Source organism: Oncorhynchus keta, unplaced genomic scaffold (genome assembly GCF_023373465.1).
Source record: "Oncorhynchus keta strain PuntledgeMale-10-30-2019 unplaced genomic scaffold, Oket_V2 Un_contig_6263_pilon_pilon, whole genome shotgun sequence".
In the NCBI taxonomy this organism is placed as follows: domain Eukaryota; kingdom Metazoa; phylum Chordata; class Actinopteri; order Salmoniformes; family Salmonidae; genus Oncorhynchus; species Oncorhynchus keta.
In genome coordinates this window covers 436,208-455,748 of record NW_026288764.1, presented here as the reverse complement: position 1 = coordinate 455,748, position 19,541 = coordinate 436,208, and the positions used below count along the sequence as shown (strand labels likewise).

General features: G+C 43.1%; 1 protein-coding gene across 2 annotated transcripts in view; it reads right to left on the bottom strand.

Annotated features, from left to right (window-relative positions):
- LOC118387947 (zinc finger and BTB domain-containing protein 7C) overlaps positions 1-19,541 on the bottom strand; it is a 31,708-nt gene that overhangs the window by 10,174 nt on the left and 1,993 nt on the right. The window contains exon 1 of one of the 2 annotated variants that reach the window (XM_035776816.2): positions 1,756-2,539. The exons of the other annotated variant lie outside the window; for it this stretch is intronic. The gene's annotated coding sequence lies outside the window, so the exon portion shown is untranslated. Of the gene's footprint in view, positions 1-1,755; positions 2,540-19,541 lie in introns of those variants that run through there. 2 annotated transcript variants of the gene reach the window in all.

Below are 19,541 nucleotides of genomic sequence, written 5' to 3'. Positions count from 1 at the left end.
CGTTCTGCCCCTGAACAGGCAGTTAACCCACTGTTCCTAGGCCGTCATTGAAAATAAGAATTTGTTCTTAACTGACTTGCCTAGTTAAATAAAGGTAAAGCATTCAGAGTCAAATGAACAGCCTATAGTTATTTAAATTGAGTTGTTATGGATAGAAATAGCTCCACTGTCTGGGGGGAACACTAGTTTAGAAAAACCTTATTCTACAGCCTGTTGTTTAGAATTAGATGCTTGTCATAACACCCATAGCGTGGCTCTAAAGACCCACACTGTGATATGTACAGATCTTTTCATCATTAAATTAATGATACAGTATACCCATCGATTCTTAAAGAAAATGATGAATGCCATTACTTTGCCACATGTTAAAGAAAATGGCCCTGGTATCTTTATAGAAGCTTAAATTGTGATAACATGCCATTTCAATCTACACAGAATGTAGAGGAAAATCATTTCGAACTACTGTCTTGTTCATTATAATAGGGGAAAAGTACACCTGTAACAGTGAGTGATTACATTTAATAGACCGAGATTGAAAAGTAGTGAATTATTATGGGAGACAAATTATTACCTATAAGCCAATCGTACAGCAGTTTATTTTCGGGCCATCACTCAGTCTCCAGGGGAGCCTGAAGGTTCACACCATTATCTAGCTTAGACAGTACAGGTATTGTTTTTGTGGTTTATTAGGTCTCAGAGGTCAACCTTTGGTTTATTGATTCCATTTCGAAACATTCCATTATTGATTCTATTCCAATAACACTTTACAATAAGGTTATCTTTATAAAGGGTTCATAATTAGTTAATTGGCTGGCTATTATTAATTTATAGATACATTATATATCTATAATAAACAGACATGAATTTATATTCTTATGATTACGGGCTGTTCCTTTTTAATTCATGAGTTTAATTTAGACCACTGATGTTTTGAATTAAATTGTTGATGATCCCCAGCAGACTTTATAGTTTGGGAGAATTGTTGGTGTCTTCTTGACAACCACTTTTATCAAGCTCACCACCTCTGCTCATCTCATAGTTTTAGATATTTATACAAATGAATAATAATAATAATAATACATAGCAGTAAAAGTCAACCAGATAGCAGATGAGGCGGATACAGACATTTTTCTTACAAAATATATTTTCATTTTCATATTTGCTACTCTGTAAAACGAATCTATACAGCTAATTTTACTTGAACGTCTATTAGTACCCCCAAAATGTTTTAACTAGACAAAAAGCAACCATTGTGAAACAAACAAGCCTAATCCTTATATTTTGTAAGCGGATGAGGCAAGAGTTTCATGAGATAATAAACAACAAGAGTGTCACAAACAATAGTCTTCTATACCACAGGTTCTCAATCTGTCAACACTCCAACTTTAACTTTAGTTCAAAAAACATGTATTTTGTTTCATGAATTACTTCAGAATCAGTAATAAGAGAACTAGTAATGTTTCATGAATTACTGCGGAATCAGTAATAAGAGCACTGCATTTTCATGAGACTGCGTCTCATAGTGCTTTCCAAATAATTCAGAGTCATCAAATTACCATATCCACACACAGAGCTAAGTCTCTGTCAGAGTACACAAACACATACACACTGAACAGGTGCACTGTGCACATGTACTGTAGCACAGTTAGACTGATACACTGTAAGCACTAAGCAGACACACTCACATAAAATGACACATATAAAGATGAAGAATTTTCAGAATTCCAAACTATAATCCTCATAATCATGGCCTACCTTCTTAATTACTTCCTTTCCTTTTTTGTTTATTATTCCAAGTCTACCAGTGATGTCCAGTGACCTGCCACATTGCTTCTTCAGAGTAGAGTACCCAGAGATGACAGTCAGTCCGTCCTTCAGTCAGTCAGTCAGTCAGTCGGTCGGTCAGTCAGTACATTCACAGTCACAACTACCTCGCATCGGATGCCCATTCACAAAAACAGGGAATATCCACTCTTCCAACACCAATACAAAGATAAGGAACTGCAAGTAGAGTGGAACGGTAGAACATCGGAGCGGAGAGAAGTGTGGGTGTCCCTGTCAGGTTTAAACAGGCTGGTGAGCAAAGCAATAGTGGAGTTGAGCAAGAGAAGGCAGGCTTGTCAGATTCACAGTAGGGAGGGAGAGCAGAGCAGCACTACTGCAATGTGGAGATGTCGGGTTTTATAGCAGGGTGGGTAGCTAAAAGATAATAATACCCCAGCCCTCCTCCACAACACAAGTTAAGCACACTATGTAATAAGCTCATGGCTCAGACACCCTCTGATTTAGGTCAGACAAAATGACATTTTTGTTTTGTTACAGTACATTTCAGTATGGAGGGATGGAGGGAGTGGGGTGAAGCTGCTAGGGCTTGTTTAGGGAGAGAGAGGATAAAAAAGAAATAACAAAAAACTAAAATATGTATTCTTTTTTTAAAGACTTCAAACTAGCCACTTAAGAATTCAATCGAGGAGAGATCAGAGATGAAGCGACAACGTTGCTGTTGATGAACAACTTTAAGATTTAAGATTAAAACCAAAAAACAAATGTTTTATTTGGTCGAATTGGACATGATACAGTACAGTATTGTAGCCCTTCAATGGCCTAAATTTCAACTCGGACAAATGTCTGCCATTCGATTCTTTCACACACTTAAAGGATATTGCTTACTTGTAGCTCCGTTTTTACCACAAACTCAGTCTGAGCTCAGTGTGGGCTGGGAGACAGACTGCTAATCTGAGTTTATAATCTGGAGCAGCTCTCCATTCTATTCTTTAACAACCTGTCTGTTTCCTGTTGATTCATGTCTAGTCAAATGTTGCTGCATCCTTCACCTGAATGTCTTGGATGGTTTTTACAATTTGTAATAATATTCTATTTTATTTTAATAAAAATAGAGATACATTTGTACAAGACTAAATCCAAAATAAAAACAAACCATTTGAATTTAGATATCGACAGTATATCTAATCAATTATTTGACCTCTTGATTGACTTCCTGTATATGATTCAAACTGAAGTTAGAAGGTTTGAAGGATCAGAGAGGAGAGGTGACAGATTATTCTGTTTGAGTCAGTGATCACAGCAGTGGGAGTATATTATACAGCTCCCTCTGTCTGTAGAGGTCGAAGACAGCCTCTTTAGACCAGGGTGTTTACATAGAACAGAAAGGAGAAACAGAGAAAAGATGTGGTCGCCCTCCTCTTCAATTTAGAAAAGGAAATGATCAGTCTGGCATATGGACTTTGATAGGCGGGTGAGAGAGAGAGAGAGAGAGAGATAGAGAGAGAGAGAGAGAGAGAGAGAGAGAGAGAGAGAGAGAGAGAGAGAGAGAGAGAGAGAGAGAGAGATAGAGGCACTGAGAAAAAAACAACCATTTGCTCAGAGGGGTGGGCTCTCCTATGAACTTTAAGCTTTAAGACAATGAAAGCAGTTTTTTCTAGGTCTTATAACAATGAATCCAGTGTCTATGGCATCACAGCCAGTACTAACAGAACAATGTAAATCTCTCATCCTCTCCCAATGTTTCCCGACTCACATGACAGGACACTTTCACAGGATAGCTTCTGTTACTGACAGTCTGGCCCATTGGGACACTACGGATTTCCTACATGACATCAACACTATCGCTTATTTTGTAATGCTCAGCATAATAGCAGTTTGCACTGGGTCAGTTCTTGAAGTCACAGAAAATGTTCAAATGTGGTATTTGGCATAGCAGAGTAAATCTTATTAAACAAGCATGTATTGGTTAAATCAAATAAGTTTCTATAAAATGCTCTTGCCAAAACCTAGATGGTTCTGACATGTTTAATGTGAATGGTTGTGTTATTGTAGGAGTAAGCATGTGTTATGTTAGTATTTGGCTGCTCACAAGTTTCTTCACATTCTGTAGTATGATAGACTTGTACTCATGCTTATAGGCCAACATCCCCTAGGCCTAGGGAGTATGTAGCGAGACCACAGCCTTATTCTTGGTGGTTGCAGTGTTTCGTAGTTGGCGAGAATTTAAGTATACTGAGATGGAGGTTGGTATATATAAACAGGGAAGCCACTAAATGTTAGCAGACCAGCCAGCCGGCTAGACAAGCAACAATCACAACCTATTCAGGCAGGTCCGTAGCTACATATGATGACACAGGTCCGGACCTCTGTATTTTTTGCATGTATTTCTACTCAGGGTGTCAACTTATTGTTGAGAGTTAGAATAGTAGAATCCACAAGGTGTAATTTCGAAACTTGGTCGTGCATCAGCAACATACTCTTGTTATATGTCACTCGCTGACATTCACTCAATTAGCCCATGTAGGCTAAACATTTTTAGATTGGTAAATGAGTGTAGTTAGTCTAGCCAGCTATCGAAACTTATAGTAACCTAGTCATGGCAGAATTACCGACCCGGCATGCAGACCCGGCACCACGAACTCTTCGATCCGGCAGCCATCACTCCCTGACCTTTACCGACCTGGCACACCTTGACCTCCTGAGTGCCCCCATTTGATTTTGTTAATCACTCTCACTCAGATACATAATAACATGGCATAAGTCATGGCAAAATGTGTAGAAGTTCTGTAAAGGAAATGTATTTATTTAACTTTTGTTACGAAGAAAATCCACTCAATTCCAAAACGTTTTGCATGTTAACAGTAAGGTTTTTAAGATATTGGACTTTCAAGAAGCAAAGTGTCACTGGCCACATCACCATGATGGGAATAATCCCTAAAACTCAGACACTGGCTACAATCCTTATCTAAATGCTTTGTCTGCTGTTGTCATAGAAACTCTATGCAGGTTTCACTGTAATATACTGTAAATGTATAGGTATATAGGCACAATGTATAACTGCAATAATCATGCTGTATGTACAGGTGAAGTCGGAAGTTTACATATACCCTAGCCAAATACATTTAAACTCAGTTTTTCACAATTCTTGACATTTAATCATAGTAAAAATTCCCTGTCTTAGGTCAGTTAGGATCACCACTTTATTTAAAGAATGTGAAATGTAAGCATAATAGTAGAGAGAATGATTTATTTAAGCTTTTATTTCTTTCATCACATTCCCAGTGGGTCAGAAGTTTACATACACTCAATTCGTATTTGGTACCATTGCCTTTAAATTGTTTAACTTGGGTCAAACATTTTGGGTAGCCTTCCACAAGCTTCCCACAATAGGTTGGGTGTATTTTGGCCCATTCCTCCTGACAGAGCTGGTGTAACTGAGTCAGGTTTGTAGGCCTCCTTGCTCGCACACACTTTTTCAGTTCTGCCCACACAATTTCTATAGGATTGAGGTCAGGGCTTTGTGATGACCACTCCAATACCTTGACTTTGTTGTCCTTAAACCATTATGCCACAACTTTGGAAGTATGCTTGGGGTCATTGCCCATTTGAAAGACCCATTGGCGACCAATCTTTAACTTCCTGATTGATATCTTGAGATGTTGCTTCAATATATCCACATAATTTTCCTTTCTCATGAAGCCATTTATTTTGTGAAGTGCACCAGTCCCTCCTGCAGCAAAGCACCCCCACAACATGATGTTGCCACCCCATGCTTCATGGTTGGGATGGTGTTCTTCGGCTTGCAAGCCTCCCCCTTTTTCCACCAAACATTTAAAAAAATTCATCAGCCCAAAGGACATTTCTCCAAAAAGTACAATCTTTGTCCCCTTGTGCAGTTGCGAACCATGGTCTGGCTTTATTATGGCGGTTTTGGAGCAGTGGCTTCTTCCTAGCTGAGCGGCCTTTCAGGTTATGTCGATATAGGACTCGTTTTACTGTAGATATATATACTTTTGTATATCAGCATCTTCATACATTTACATTACATTTAAGTCATTTAGCAGACGCTCTTATCCAGAGCGACTTACAAATTGGTGCATTCACCTTATGACATCCAGTGGAACAGTCACTTTACAATAGTGCATCTAAATCTTAAAGGGGGGGGGGGTGAGAAGGATTACTTATCCTATCCTAGGTATTCCTTAAAGAGGTGGGGTTTCAGGTGTCTCCAGAAGGTGGTGATTGACTCCGCTGTCCTGGCGTTGTGAGGGAGTTTGTTCCACCATTGGGGGGCCAGAGCAGCGAACAGTTTTGACTGGGCTGAGCGGGAACTGTACTTCCTCAGTGGTAGGGAGGCGAGCAGGCCAGAGGTGGATGAACGCAGTGCCCTTGTTTGGGTGTAGGGCCTGATCAGAGCCTGGAGGTACTGAGGTGCCGTTCCCCTCACAGCTCCGTAGGCAAGCACCATGGTCTTGTAGCGGATGCGAGCTTCAACTGGAAGCCAGTGGAGAGAGCGGAGGAGCGGGGTGACGTGAGAGAACTTGGGAAGGTTGAACATCAGACGGGCTGCGGCGTTCTGGATGAGTTGTAGGGGTTTAATGGCACAGGCAGGGAGCCCAGCCAACAGCAAGTTGCAGTAATCCAGACGGGAGATGACAAGTGCCTGGATTAGGACCTGCGCCGCTTCCTGTGTGAGGCAGGGTCGTACTCTGCGGATGTTGTAGAGCATGAACCTACAGGAAAGGGCCACCGCCTTGATGTTAGTTGAGAACGACAGGGTGTTGTCCAGGATAATATATGCCATTTAGCTGACGCTTTTATCCAAAGCGACTTACAGTCATGTGTGCATACATTCTACGTATGGGTGGTCCCGGGAATCGAACCCACTACCCTGGCGTTACAAGCGCCATGCTCTACCAACTGAGCCACAGAAGGACCAGGGATCATGCCAAGGTTCTTAGCGCTCTGGGAGGAGGACACAATGGAGTTGTCAACCGTGATGGCGAGATCATGGAACGGGCAGTCCTTCCCCAGGAGGAAGAGCAGCTCCATCTTGCCGAGGTTCAGCTTGAGGTGGTGATCCGTCATCCACACTGATATGTCTGCCAGACATGCAGAGATGCGATTCGCCACCTGGTCATCAGAAGGGGGAAAGGAGAAGAAGGGGGAAAGGACAAGGTCCTTTGCTGTTGTTTGGGATTGATTTGCACTATTTGCACCAAAGTACGTTCATCTCTAGGAGACAGAATGCGTCTCCTTCCTGAGCGGTGTGATGGCTGTGTGGTCCCATGGTGTTTACTATTTTTTGTAAAGATGATTGTGGTACCTTCAGGCATTTGGAAATTGCTCCTAAGGATGAACCAGACCTGTGGAGGTCTACAATTAATTTTTCTGAGGTCTTGGCTGATTTCTTCTGATTTTACCATGATGTCAAGCAAAGAGGCACTGAATAGGCCTTGAAAGGCCTTGAAATACATCCACAGGTACACCTCCAATTGACTCAAATTATGTCAATTAGCCTATCAGAATCTTCTAAAGCTATGACATCATTTTCTGGAATTTTCCAAGCTGTTAAAATGCACAGTCAACTTAGTGTATGTAAACTTCTGCCCCCCTGGAATTGTGATACAATGAATTATAAATGAAATAATCCGTCTGTAAACAATTGTTGGGAAAATGACTTGTCTCGTGCACAAAGTAGATCTAACCGACTTGGCAAAACTATAGTTTGTCAACAAGAAATTTGTGGAGTGGTTGAAAAATGCATTTTAATGACTCCAACCTAAGTGTATGTAAACTTCCGATGTTAACTGTAGATTTTAAAGACAAATAATTCCAATAATTCAAACTTAAGTTATTGTTGTCATAATCACTTACTTTAGAAAAATGTTAAAAGGTCCAATGCAGCTGTTTTTATCTCAATATCAAATAATATCTTCTCTTGTTGGTCTATTAACTAATTTACTGTATGGTGCTGTCATGATGGAAAGTCCAAAATTCCCCAGGACTACCTGACATGATGGCTCCTCGCTGTCCCCAGTCCACCTGGCCATGCTGCTGCTCCAGTTTCAACTGACCTGAGCCCTAGGACCATGCCCCAGGACTACCTGACATGATGACTCCTTGCTGTCCCCAGTCCACCTGGCCATGCTGCTGCTCCAGTTTCAACTGTTCTGCCTTACTATTATTTGACCATGCTGGTCATTTATGAACATTTGAACATCTTGGCCATGTTCTGTTATAATCTCCACCCGGCACAGCCAGAAGAGGACTGGCCACCCCACATATGCTCTCTCTAATTCTCTCTTTCTTTCTCTCTCTCTCTCTCTGAGGACCTGAGCCCAAGGACCGTGCCCCAGAACGACCTGACATGATGACTCCTTGCTGTCCCCAGTCCACCTGACTGTGCTGCTGCTCCAGTTTCAACTGTTCTGCCTTGTTATTATTCGACCATGCTGGTCATTTATGAACATTTGAACATCTTGGCCGTGTTCTGTTATAATCTCCACCCGGCACAGCCAGAAGAGGACTGGCCACCCCACATAGCCTGTTTCCTCTCTAGGTTTCTTCCTAGGTTTTGGCCTTTCTAGGGAGTTTTTCCTAGCCACCGTGCTTCTACACCTGCATTGTTTGCTGTTTGGGGTTTTAGGCTGGGTTTCTGTACAGCACTTTGAGATATCAGCTGATGTACGAAGGGCTATATAAATTCAATTTGATTGATTGATTGATTGATTCCAGCAAAACAGGCGGACATTTCAGACTGTCTTTGCAAACAGCTCTTACATTAAAAGTGCATTATCCTAATTTTAACAATTTCACAGTATTATTCCAACCTCATAGTGTGGAAATATATAAAATACAGAAAAATCCTGTTTTTGACTGCATTGGGCCTTTAACACTTTACGGTTTATTTCCGTAAAGGACGTAGCCCAGTGTTTTACCCAAAAGGCTCAAACTTTTCTGATTCCATCAACGCAGGCCGGCCCCTGTGTTGTAACCCTTTCTTGTAGTCAATGACCAAAAGCGCCCTGTTTGGCATCATGGGTGGAATGTTAATAATATTTTTCATGATTTCAATATTATTATTTTTTTTAAATTACGATGAAAATACGGTGTTTCTATGTCAGACAGTATTGTTAGATTTCAGTGTTCTGTGATGTGTAGAAAGTGTAATATTGGGATGCAATAGATTTCAACTCTATGCCTGAAATGGTACAGGTGTCTCCTTCTTTTTAAGCCCATAACCATGTGTGAGGTGTATACTTTTGTTTCAAAACAGTTTTGTTTAAAACTACCTAGAATCACTTTATGGTTTAATTTCAGTTTGCAACAAATAATGCAAACCATTGGTATACACTACCGTTCAAAGTTTGGGATCACTTGAAAGAAAAGCACATTTTATGTCCATTAAAATAACATCAAATTGATCAGAAATACAGTGTAGACATTGTTAATGTTGTAAATGACTATTGTAGCGGGAAATGGCAGATTTTGAATGGAAAATCTACATAGGCGTACAGAGGCCCATTATCCGCAACCATCACTCCTGTGTTCCAATGGCACGTTGTGTTAGCATTTTAGAAGGCTAATTGATCATTAGAAAACCCTTTTCTAATAAAACTGGCCTTCTTTAGACTAGTTGAGTATCTGGAGCATCAACATTTGTGGGTTCGATTACAGGCCAGAATGTCCAGAAACAAAGTAGTTTCTTCTGAAACGTGTCAGTCTATTCTTGTTCTGAGAAATGAAGGCTATTCCATGCAAGAAAGTGAAGATCGCGTACAACGCTGTGTACTACTCCCTTCACAGAACAGCACAAACTGGCTTGAACCAGAATAGAAAGAGGAATGGGAGGCCCCGGTGCACAACTGAGGAAGGGGACAAGTACATTAGAGTGTCTAGTTTGAGAAACAGATGCCTCACAAGTCGTCAACTTGCAGCTTCATTAAATAGTACTCGCAAAACACCAGTCTCAATGTCAACAGTGAAGAGGCAACTCAGGGATGCTGGCCTTCCAGACAGAGTTCCTCTGTGCAGTGTCTGTGTTCTTTTTCTTGATCTTTTGATTTTATTGGCCAGTCTGAGATATGTCATTTTCTTTGCAACTCTGCCTAGAAGGCCAGCAGAGGGGCTAATGACCTTGGAGACGGGGAAAGGGCTGATGAACCGAAGGGACAGTTTACGAGACTACTCCCGGAGGCGCAGATCCCGGGTGGACAGCCTTACCTTCTGCACGAGACGATACCGGGAAGCCGGGGTCCGATGGCGATCTGCTTGTCATCAATACCTGGAGGTGGTCTTGAGGAGAGCTGATGACCCAATGAGGGTCTATGGGCAGTCCATGAATCCGGAAGACCTTGAGGTGGGCCGTCTCCTTGGCATAGGGTAGTTTGGGGAGAGGAATGAAGTGGGCAGCTTTGGAGAACCAATCCACCATGGTCAAGATGGCAGTACTGCCATCAGATGGGGGAAGACCCGTGACAAAGTCCAGGGAGATGTGGGACCAGGTATAGTGGGGGACAGGCAGAGGTTGGAGAAGACCAGCCAGAGCTTGCTGAGGAGTCTTGTTCTGTGCACAAACTGAGCAAGCGGCGTCGAATGAGGACAAATCCGAGACTATGGTAGGCCACCAAAAGCGTTGTCGAACAAAGGCCAGGGTCTGACGGGTGCCCTAGTGGCAGACCAGCCTGGAGGAGTGGGCCCACTCCAGGACGTCGGAGCGGTCGGTGTCAATAATGAACATGCGGTTATCAATGCTGCACCTCATGGACCTGCTTCCCTATCCCCCAGCTGAGTGCTGTCGCAAGGCATGAGGTGTGAAGGATGGTCTTGGGTTCAGGGGTAGTAGACGTGGGGCTATAACAGTGGGACAGGGCATCTGGCTTGACATTCTTGGATCCCGGCCGGTACGAGAGGGAGAAGTTGAACCATGTGAACAGCAGGGCCCATCTGGCTTGCCTTGAGTTGAGGCGCTTGGCAGTGCAGAAATACTCCAGGTTCTTGTGGTCAGTCCACACGATGAACGGATGTTCTGCCCTCTCCAGCCAGTGCCTCCATTCCTTTAACGCTTTCTTCACCGCCTTCACAAACAGCTGACGAACTGGTTCAACATGTCACGGAGAACATCCTTCACCAGAGCTTGTAACATAGCAGGGGCATGGTGAGGCCAAAGGGCATGACCAGATACTCGTAGTGGCCACTGGCTGTGTTGAAGGCAGTCTTCCACTCGTCCCCCTCTCGTATCCACATCAGGTGGTAGGCATTCCGTAGATCCAGCTTGGGAAACACAGTGGCGCCCTGGAGCGGCTCAAAGGCCGAGGAGATGAGTTGTAGCAGGTAACGGTTCTTAACCGTAATGTCGCTGAGTCTCCGGTAGTCAATGCACAGGCTTTTTCTCCATGAAGAAGAAGCCGGCGGGAGAGGAAGAGGGATGGATAAATCCAGCAGCTAGGGAGTCCCCAATGTAGGTGTACATAACCTTGGTCTCCAGTCCCGATAGAGAGTACAGACGTACCCGGGGGAGCTAGGGAGAATGTAAATCCCGCAGTCATAGGGTCGGTGTAGTGGAAGCGAAATGGCCCGGGCCTTGCTGAACACCTCCCGGAGGTTCTGGTGCTCCGCGGGAATGGAGGAGAGGTTACGGGCACCTTCCGAGCCCCCAGGAATACATCCTGGGTCAGGTTGTGCTGACTTCATTCAATGGGCGTGGCAGAACGGGCTCAATCCCATAATGGCATATATCAGGGGATATCAGTGCGATGAGGTAGGCTATCTTGGAGTGATCCAAGGGGAAGGAGGAGGGCTGAAGAGGACTAGAGGGCAAGAAAAAGAGAGGCTGGGAAAAACCAGGAGCTGACAGGACAAACACCAGTAAGCTTGACAAACAAGACGAACTGGCAACAGACAAACAGAGAACACAAGTATATATACACAGGGGATTATGGAGAAAATGGGCGACACCTGGAGGGGGGTGGAGACAATCACAAAGACAGGTGAAACAGATCAGGGTGTGACAGGAGTGATGGTTGCTGATAATGTACGCCTATGTAAGTATTTCATAAAATATCAGCTGTTTCCAGCTACAATAGTCATTTACAACATGTCTACACTGTATTTCTGATCAATTTTATGTTATTTTAATGGACAAAAAATGTGCTTTTCTTTCAAAAACAAGGAAATTTCTAAGTCACCCCAGACTTTTGAACTGTAGTGCCTCACTCTCAGATAAAAAAAGTAGCACTGCAAGGTTTTACACAGACAAATGTGACAAATAATACCTTTTATAATAAATAACTATTCAAAGGAATCATCTGTGACATCAATATACAGTACAAGTCAAAGGTTTAGACACACCTACTCATTCAAGGGTTTTTCTTTATTTTTTTATTATTTTCGACATTGTAGAATAATAGTGAAGACATCAATACTATGAAATAACACATATGGAATCATGTAGTAACCAAAAAAGCATTAAACAAATCAAAATATATTTGAGATTTTTCAAAGTAGCCACCCTTTGCGTTCAGAGTGAATTTGCGATATGTTAACTGGATCGCAGATGTTCAAGTTCTCGCTAGCTAACCAAATGACACCTGCATCTCTAGCAGTGCATAGCCACCGATAATCTATATGAGGGAGAAAAGTAATTCACTCACTAACTCCTCCAATGACATGACATGATTCCTCCTAGCAGCTAAATAACTATCGTTAGGCTACGTGTCTTAAGCTTGCTAAATAAATAGATATGCTAGCATATTAGCCACATTATGACTCACTTGTGATCCTTGCCCTTGCAAATTTGATTGCATTTACATTCCTAGCCTTAGTTACATTCATCTGTTTTTGTAATTTTGACTGATATTATGATTGTCTGTTTGTTTCATATCTGCAAAGTAGTTAAAACGCTGTAATTTCCACGTTAAGAACACCTGTCTACGCTTTGAGGCCCTCAGAACAGCCTCAATTCATCAGGGCATGGACTCTTCCCACAGTTATGTCAAGTTGGCTGGATGTCCTTTGAGTGATGGACCATTCTTGTTACACATGGGAAACTGTTGAGCGTAAAAAAAAAACAGCAGCGTTGCAGTTCTTGACACCAACTGGTGAGCCTGGCACCTACTACCATAGCCCATTCAAAGGCATTTAAATATTTGTATTGTCCATTCACCCTCAGAATGGCAGACATGCTGTACATAATCCATGTCTCAATAGTCTCAAGGCTTAAAAATCCTTCTTTAACCTTCATCTACACTGATTGGAGTGGATTTAACAAGTGACATCAATAAGGGATCATAGCTTTCACTTGGATTCACCTGGTCAGTCATGGAAAGAGAAAGTATTCTTAATGTTTTGTACACTCAGTGTATAGTGTTTCGTGGCAAACCCCATTTTAATACACATCTAAAATCTATTAATTTAAAATCTGAGAACTTGAATATTTTACAGATATGTAAAAAATTGCAAAAATGCACTGAAGGGGGAAAAAGGTTGTGTATATGTGACTTGATTGAACCATATTATTGGGTAAATGTGCAGTGATTGGTTGAAATTGTAAGTCCTCTTTTTGTACTGCGGTGATGGATCATTATAATATAATATTGCGATGATTTGACTGTTTTATGCAGAAATAGTGCAGGGATTGGTGAAATTTGCAAGCTCTCGCATAATATGAGGGGAATTGTCAATTTCGCAAAAGACAATTTACAATCAAAGAAATGCGGAATCCTGGAAAGACTGAACGTTGTACCATCAGTGTTGGATTTCCATATTACATACATAATGTTATCAAATGTCAACTTCTCTGCAATTCTATCACTAGACAGTTCCCATGCTGTAAGGGGTTATTAACTACTGGTCTATCTCAGTTTGACTTGTCTTACAGGGTTCGTTGTGCAGTCTGTTCTCACTCAGCTCAGGAGCAGGAGGCAGGAGACTGGGTCTGAGTAAGTGTTGGGCACTGGTGTACCTGTTTGCTGCCACCCGCTGAGTTCACAGCATGACAGCTCAACCAGAGAACTCATCACTCATCGCTCCATATCTCTTACCCATGAGGAGGGGCTGGCAGAAAGGCACAGTCTAAAGTTAGTTAGGCAAACAGGGCTTTCTCGATCTCGATCATCAACAACATTAACTGATTTCAAGGGAGATAAGGCCTTTAGACCAATAAGGTAATTCAACAACTGTATGTTTCTGCTGACTTGTAGGGGTCTGTGCTGTTTTGTGGGTAAGAGTAGACTAACCCAGAGTCTAGTCATTTTACCATTCCCCGTCCAATCCACCCACCTGCCACAACCCCCACTCTTCACCCTATGCCTCTTGTTGTCTGAAGGACAAGGTTGCTGTGGGAAAGAAGCTGCAGGCAGCTGCCGAGGCAGTGGAGGTACCCCCACATTTCAGCTCTGCCAGATATTATGCCCATTGTAGATAGACCCACTCTCATCTTCCACCAGCCAGGCTGACCTCTTTAAAAAAACATCTCCAAGGACAGCACACAGACAAACTTGCACACAGACACACACACACACACACACACACACACACACACACACACACACACACACACACACACACACACACACACACACACACACACACACACACACACACACACACACACACACACACACACACACACACACACACACACACACACACACACACACACACACTTCAACAAGGTCAATATACAGCTCACCTCCGAGCAGCCCACCATTCAGGGTGAGTTGAGGTTCAGAGCTTTTTCTGCTGACATAATGTATCTATTTCTGCTCTGAATTCCTCTTGTTTTGTCTGTTTCTGAACATCCTAATCTGGACGGGAGGCTTCTGCCAGAGGGGAGGCACTGGCGCGTACATACAGACTGTACATGCTCTTGAGAGATATTCTGTAAGACAGCATCTATTCACAACCATGATAAAGCATAGCCAGCCAGAAAGAGGTGGCACTACCTTGGCTGGATTATTTCACAGGTGGTTCGCAGTTGCATAAAAGCGTTTATGTAGAAGTGTGTGTGTGTGTTTACACTGTGTGTGTCTGTGAGCTTGGGTGCGTGTATGTGTGTGTGTATGTGTGTGAGGACATGTCCCGGCGCTGTTAGTGATAACGTGGGGGAGGCAATGCTGAGGCATGGAGGGAGAGGAGAGGAGAGGATAGGAGAGGAGAGGAGAGGAGAGGGGAGAGGAGAGGAGAGGAGAGGAGAGGAGAGGAGAGGAGAGGAGAGGAGAGGAGAGGAGAGGAGAGGAGAGGAGAGGAGAGGAGAGGAGAGGAGAGGAGAGAGAACCTCTGTCTGCCCTGGGGCTCTCTGGCACCTCCTAATTAAAAGCAGCCAGGCTGCAGGGCAAGGGAGACAGATGGCTGTCACACCAAGGCACACACACAACTATGGAACATACACACAGAGACAGGTACACACATACAGAAAGAAAGACATAGACAGACAGACAAAATAATATGAATACACAGCTGCACAGATTTACACACACACATACACACAGACAGACATCCATGCATGTACAAGCATGAACACACACACTCACATAGTGCCCCCCCCCGCACACACACTCTAAAACAAGCATTCACACATACAGTATGCCTTCAGTTGCTTTTGGTCTATCAGTTACTGTACTGTACTGGATCGTCTTGTACATTACTGTATCTATCTTCAGACCATGTCCTCTCTGAGCATGGGAATGTACAGTAATGTGCTTTCATGAACCACACAAGCTGCTGTGTGTCTGGGTTGGGTGGGTGGATCAATGCAGCCATCCGAAGTACAGCATGCTACAGAGTAATGCTAACCCACACACTCATGTATTCTTTAAACTGCCATCCCCTACCCGCATCACACAGGTGGGTGGACCCACTTCTTCAACCCAGATCTTTGAAAGACATTACGAAATTAATGTGGTCTAATTTTCTGTTTCTGTTCTGTCCCTGGACAAAAAGATAAATAAATGTCTCTAATCTTAACATTCTACATCTGTTGTTGTCTTGTTAATTCACTTTCAGTTAATTTGGCTTGATCGTCTGAGTCGTGCCTGTGAAGGTATTTGTGTAATTTAGTGGAGGGAGGAAAGCTAGTAGAGGTGGAAAGTGAGCTCTGCTCAAGGGGTTGCCAGTGGTTACAAGGACTATTTTTGATGAGCTCAGTTGGCCTCACAGGAAACACCTACATAACTAACTCTCAAGGACGTACAGTATCACTATCACGTCAGATACAGAATGCTTTGTGTTTCAAAACAATAAAGGAGACATTTAAGAAGATCTTTAGATGTCATGTCATATATATTTGGAGTTTGAAATTCTACTGCAGTTAAAATTATTATAAGTAGTTTACTGTATATGTCAATACCGATCTAAAGCCAATACGATTATTTTTACCATACTATAACGACAGTCTTGGTTCACAGTTGTCTATTACCAAGTACAATCTTAGATGCATTTATCATTGGGGAAAAGACAGGGTTAGTTGAGGACAATCTCAAGTTATTGATTAGTAGAGAGAGAGAGAGAGAGAGAGAGAGAGAGAGAGAGAGAGAGAGAGAGAGAGAGAGAGGGGGAAAGGAAATAGAAAGAAAGAAGGAGAGAGAGGGAAATGAAAGAGAAAGAAAGAAGGAGAGAGAGGGGGAAGGGAAAGAGAAAGAAAGAAGGAGAGACCTCTGGGTGTGTGAGTGCATACCTGAAGGTTTAAGAAAGGCGTTTGTTCGTGAGTAACACAAAGTACACAAATCCACCAAACTTGCTTTTTTGGCACAGATCAGGCCCCCCACCCACGATACCCTCTTACAAGCCTCCTCCCACCCTCTATTAAAGCTGCTCTGCTCTGTCATTGCTGTTTACACACACACACACACACACACACACACACACACACACACACACACACACACACACACACACACACACACACACACACACACACACACACACACACACCTGTGTCCACGCTATGGTGGAGGAGGAGGATGGTACTCACACATACGCTCACTATCACACACTCACACAGTGCAGAGATGGGACAGTGGTAGGCCTATGGGAGCCCGTCTCTCTTCCCATACTGCATTACTCTTATTCTACCATGCAACTATTCCAGTGGGGCAAAAAAGTATTTAGTCAGCCACCAATTGTGCAAGTTCTCCCACTTAAAAAAGATGAGAGAGGCCTGTAATTTTCATCATATAACAGACAAAAAAAAACTAAAAACTATGACAGACAAAATGAGAAAAACATTTCAGAAAATCACATTGTAGGATTTTTAATGAATTTATTTGCAAATTATGGTGGAAAATAAGTATTTGGTCAAACGTGGTCAAAAGTATTTGTTGGCAATGACAGAGGTCAAACGTTTTCTGTAAGTCTTCACAAGGTTTTCACACACTGTTGCTGGTATTTTGGCCCATTCCTTCATGCAGATCTCCTCTAGAGCAGTGATGTTTTGGGGCTGTTGCTGGGCTTTCAACTCCCTCCAAAGATTTTCTATAGATAAAAAAATAAATAAAAAACAATTTTTGTGGTATAGTAGCTACTATCTTGTCTCATTGTTGCAACTCCCGTACGGGCTCGGGAGAGACTAAGGTTGAGAGTCATGCATCCTCCGATCCACAACCCAACCAAGCCGCACTGCTTTTTAACACAGCGCGCATCCGACCCGGAAGCCAGCCGCATCAATGTGTTGGAGGAAACACCGTGCACCTGGCAACCTTGGTTAGCGCACACTGCCCCCGGCCCGCCACAGGAGTCACTAGTGCGTGATGAGACAAGGACATCCCTACCGGCCAAGCCTTCCCTAACCCGGACGACGCTAGGCCAAGTGTGCATCGCCCCACGGACCTCCCGGTCTGTTACGACAGAGCCTGGGAGTGAACCCAGAGTCTCTGATGGAAAAGCTGGCGCTGCAGTACAGTGCCCTTAACCACTGCGCCACCCGGGAGGACCCAAAGATTTTCTATGGAGAGATCTGAGATCTGAGATCTGAGTTGAGATCTGGAGACTGGCTAGGCCACTCCAGGACCTTGAAACGCTTCTTACGAAGCCACTCCTTCGTTGCCCGGGCAGTGTGTTTGGGATCATTGTCATGCTGAAAGACCCAGCTACGTTTCATCTTCAATGCCCTTGCTGATGGAAGGAGGTTTTCACTCAAAATCTCACGATACATGGCCCCATTCATTCTTTCCTTTACACGGATCAGTCGTCCTGGTCCCTTTGCAGAGAAACAGCCCCAAAGCATGATGTTTCCACCCCCATGCTTCACAGTAGGTATGGTGTTCTTTGGATGCAACTCAGCATTCTTTGTCCTCCAAACACGACGAGTTGAGTTTTTACCAAAAATATTTTGGTTTCATCTGACCATATGACATTTCATCTGACCATATGACATTCTCCCAATCTTCTTCTGGATCATCCAGATGCTCTCCAGCAAACTTCGGACGGGCCTGGACATGTACTGGCTTAAGCAGGGGGACACACCTGGCACTGCAGGATTTGAGTCCCTGGCGGCGTAGTGTGTTACTGATGGTAGGCTTTGTTATTTTGGTCCCAGCTCTCTGCAGGTCATTCACTAGGTCCCCCCATGTGGTTCTGGGATTTTTTGCTCACCGTTCTTGTGATAATTTTGACCCCACGGGGTGAGATCTTACGTGGAGCCCCAGATCGAGGGAGATTGTCAGTGGTCTTGTATGTCTTTCATTTCCTCTTCCCAAACTGGTGCAGGTCTACAATTTTGTTTCTGGTGTCCTTTGACTGCTCGTTGGTCTTGGCCATAGTGGTGTTTGTAGTGTGACTGTTTGAGGTTGTGGACAGGTGTCTTTTATACTGATAACAAGTTCAAACAGGTGCCATTAATACAGGTAACGAGTGGAGGACAGAGGAGCCTCTTAAAGAAGAAGTTACAGGTCTGTGAGAGCCAGAAATCTTGCTTGTTTGTAGGTGACCAAATACTTATTTTCCACCATAATTTGCAAATAAATTCATTAAAAATCGTACAATGTGATTTTCTGGATTTTTTCCCCTCATTTTGTCTGTCGTAGTTGAAGTGTACCTATGATGAAAATTACAGGCCTCTCTCATCTTTTGGTGGCTGACTTAATACTTTTTTGTCCCACTGTATGTGCCATTTACAGTACAGGGCTTGACACAAACTGCTTCAGCCACTTGTCCTTTAGACAAGTAGGACAGATTGTTTACTTGTCCGAAAGCTAAAGTCACTTGTCCAAAAATTAATAAAAAGGTTAAAAAAGGTGACTGAAAATTGTGTCACAAAATAACCTTCATTATACCATACGTAGAATGTATGCACACATGACTGTAAGTCGCTTTGGATAAAAGCGTCTGCTAAATGGCATATATATTATTATCACTGGTATTGACTATGGAAGGCTGCTGGTCTCTGATCCCATATATTGTATCTCCTGACATTCTGACCTTGAGTAAGGCACTTAACCCCCTATAAAGTAAAATACTGCACTGATAGGCTACTGTAAAAAAAAAACAGTGTGCTCTGTCAAACCTTAATCTGGAGCGCTACTGGGTGTGCAGGCTCGTTATACAACTCTGCTCAAACACAGCAGTCAGCTTTTCAAGGTCCTGTTGTGCAGCTGATTTTTTTTACAATGTGGTGTGTTCGAGCAGGTCTGGAGCAAAAGCCTGCACACCCAGTAGCTCTCCTGGAATCTCCTGAATGAGTGTTGGTTGCTCTGCAACATTATAATTACAACCATATACTTTTTATTGTCTTTATGAAATAATTCCCTCATTCAATA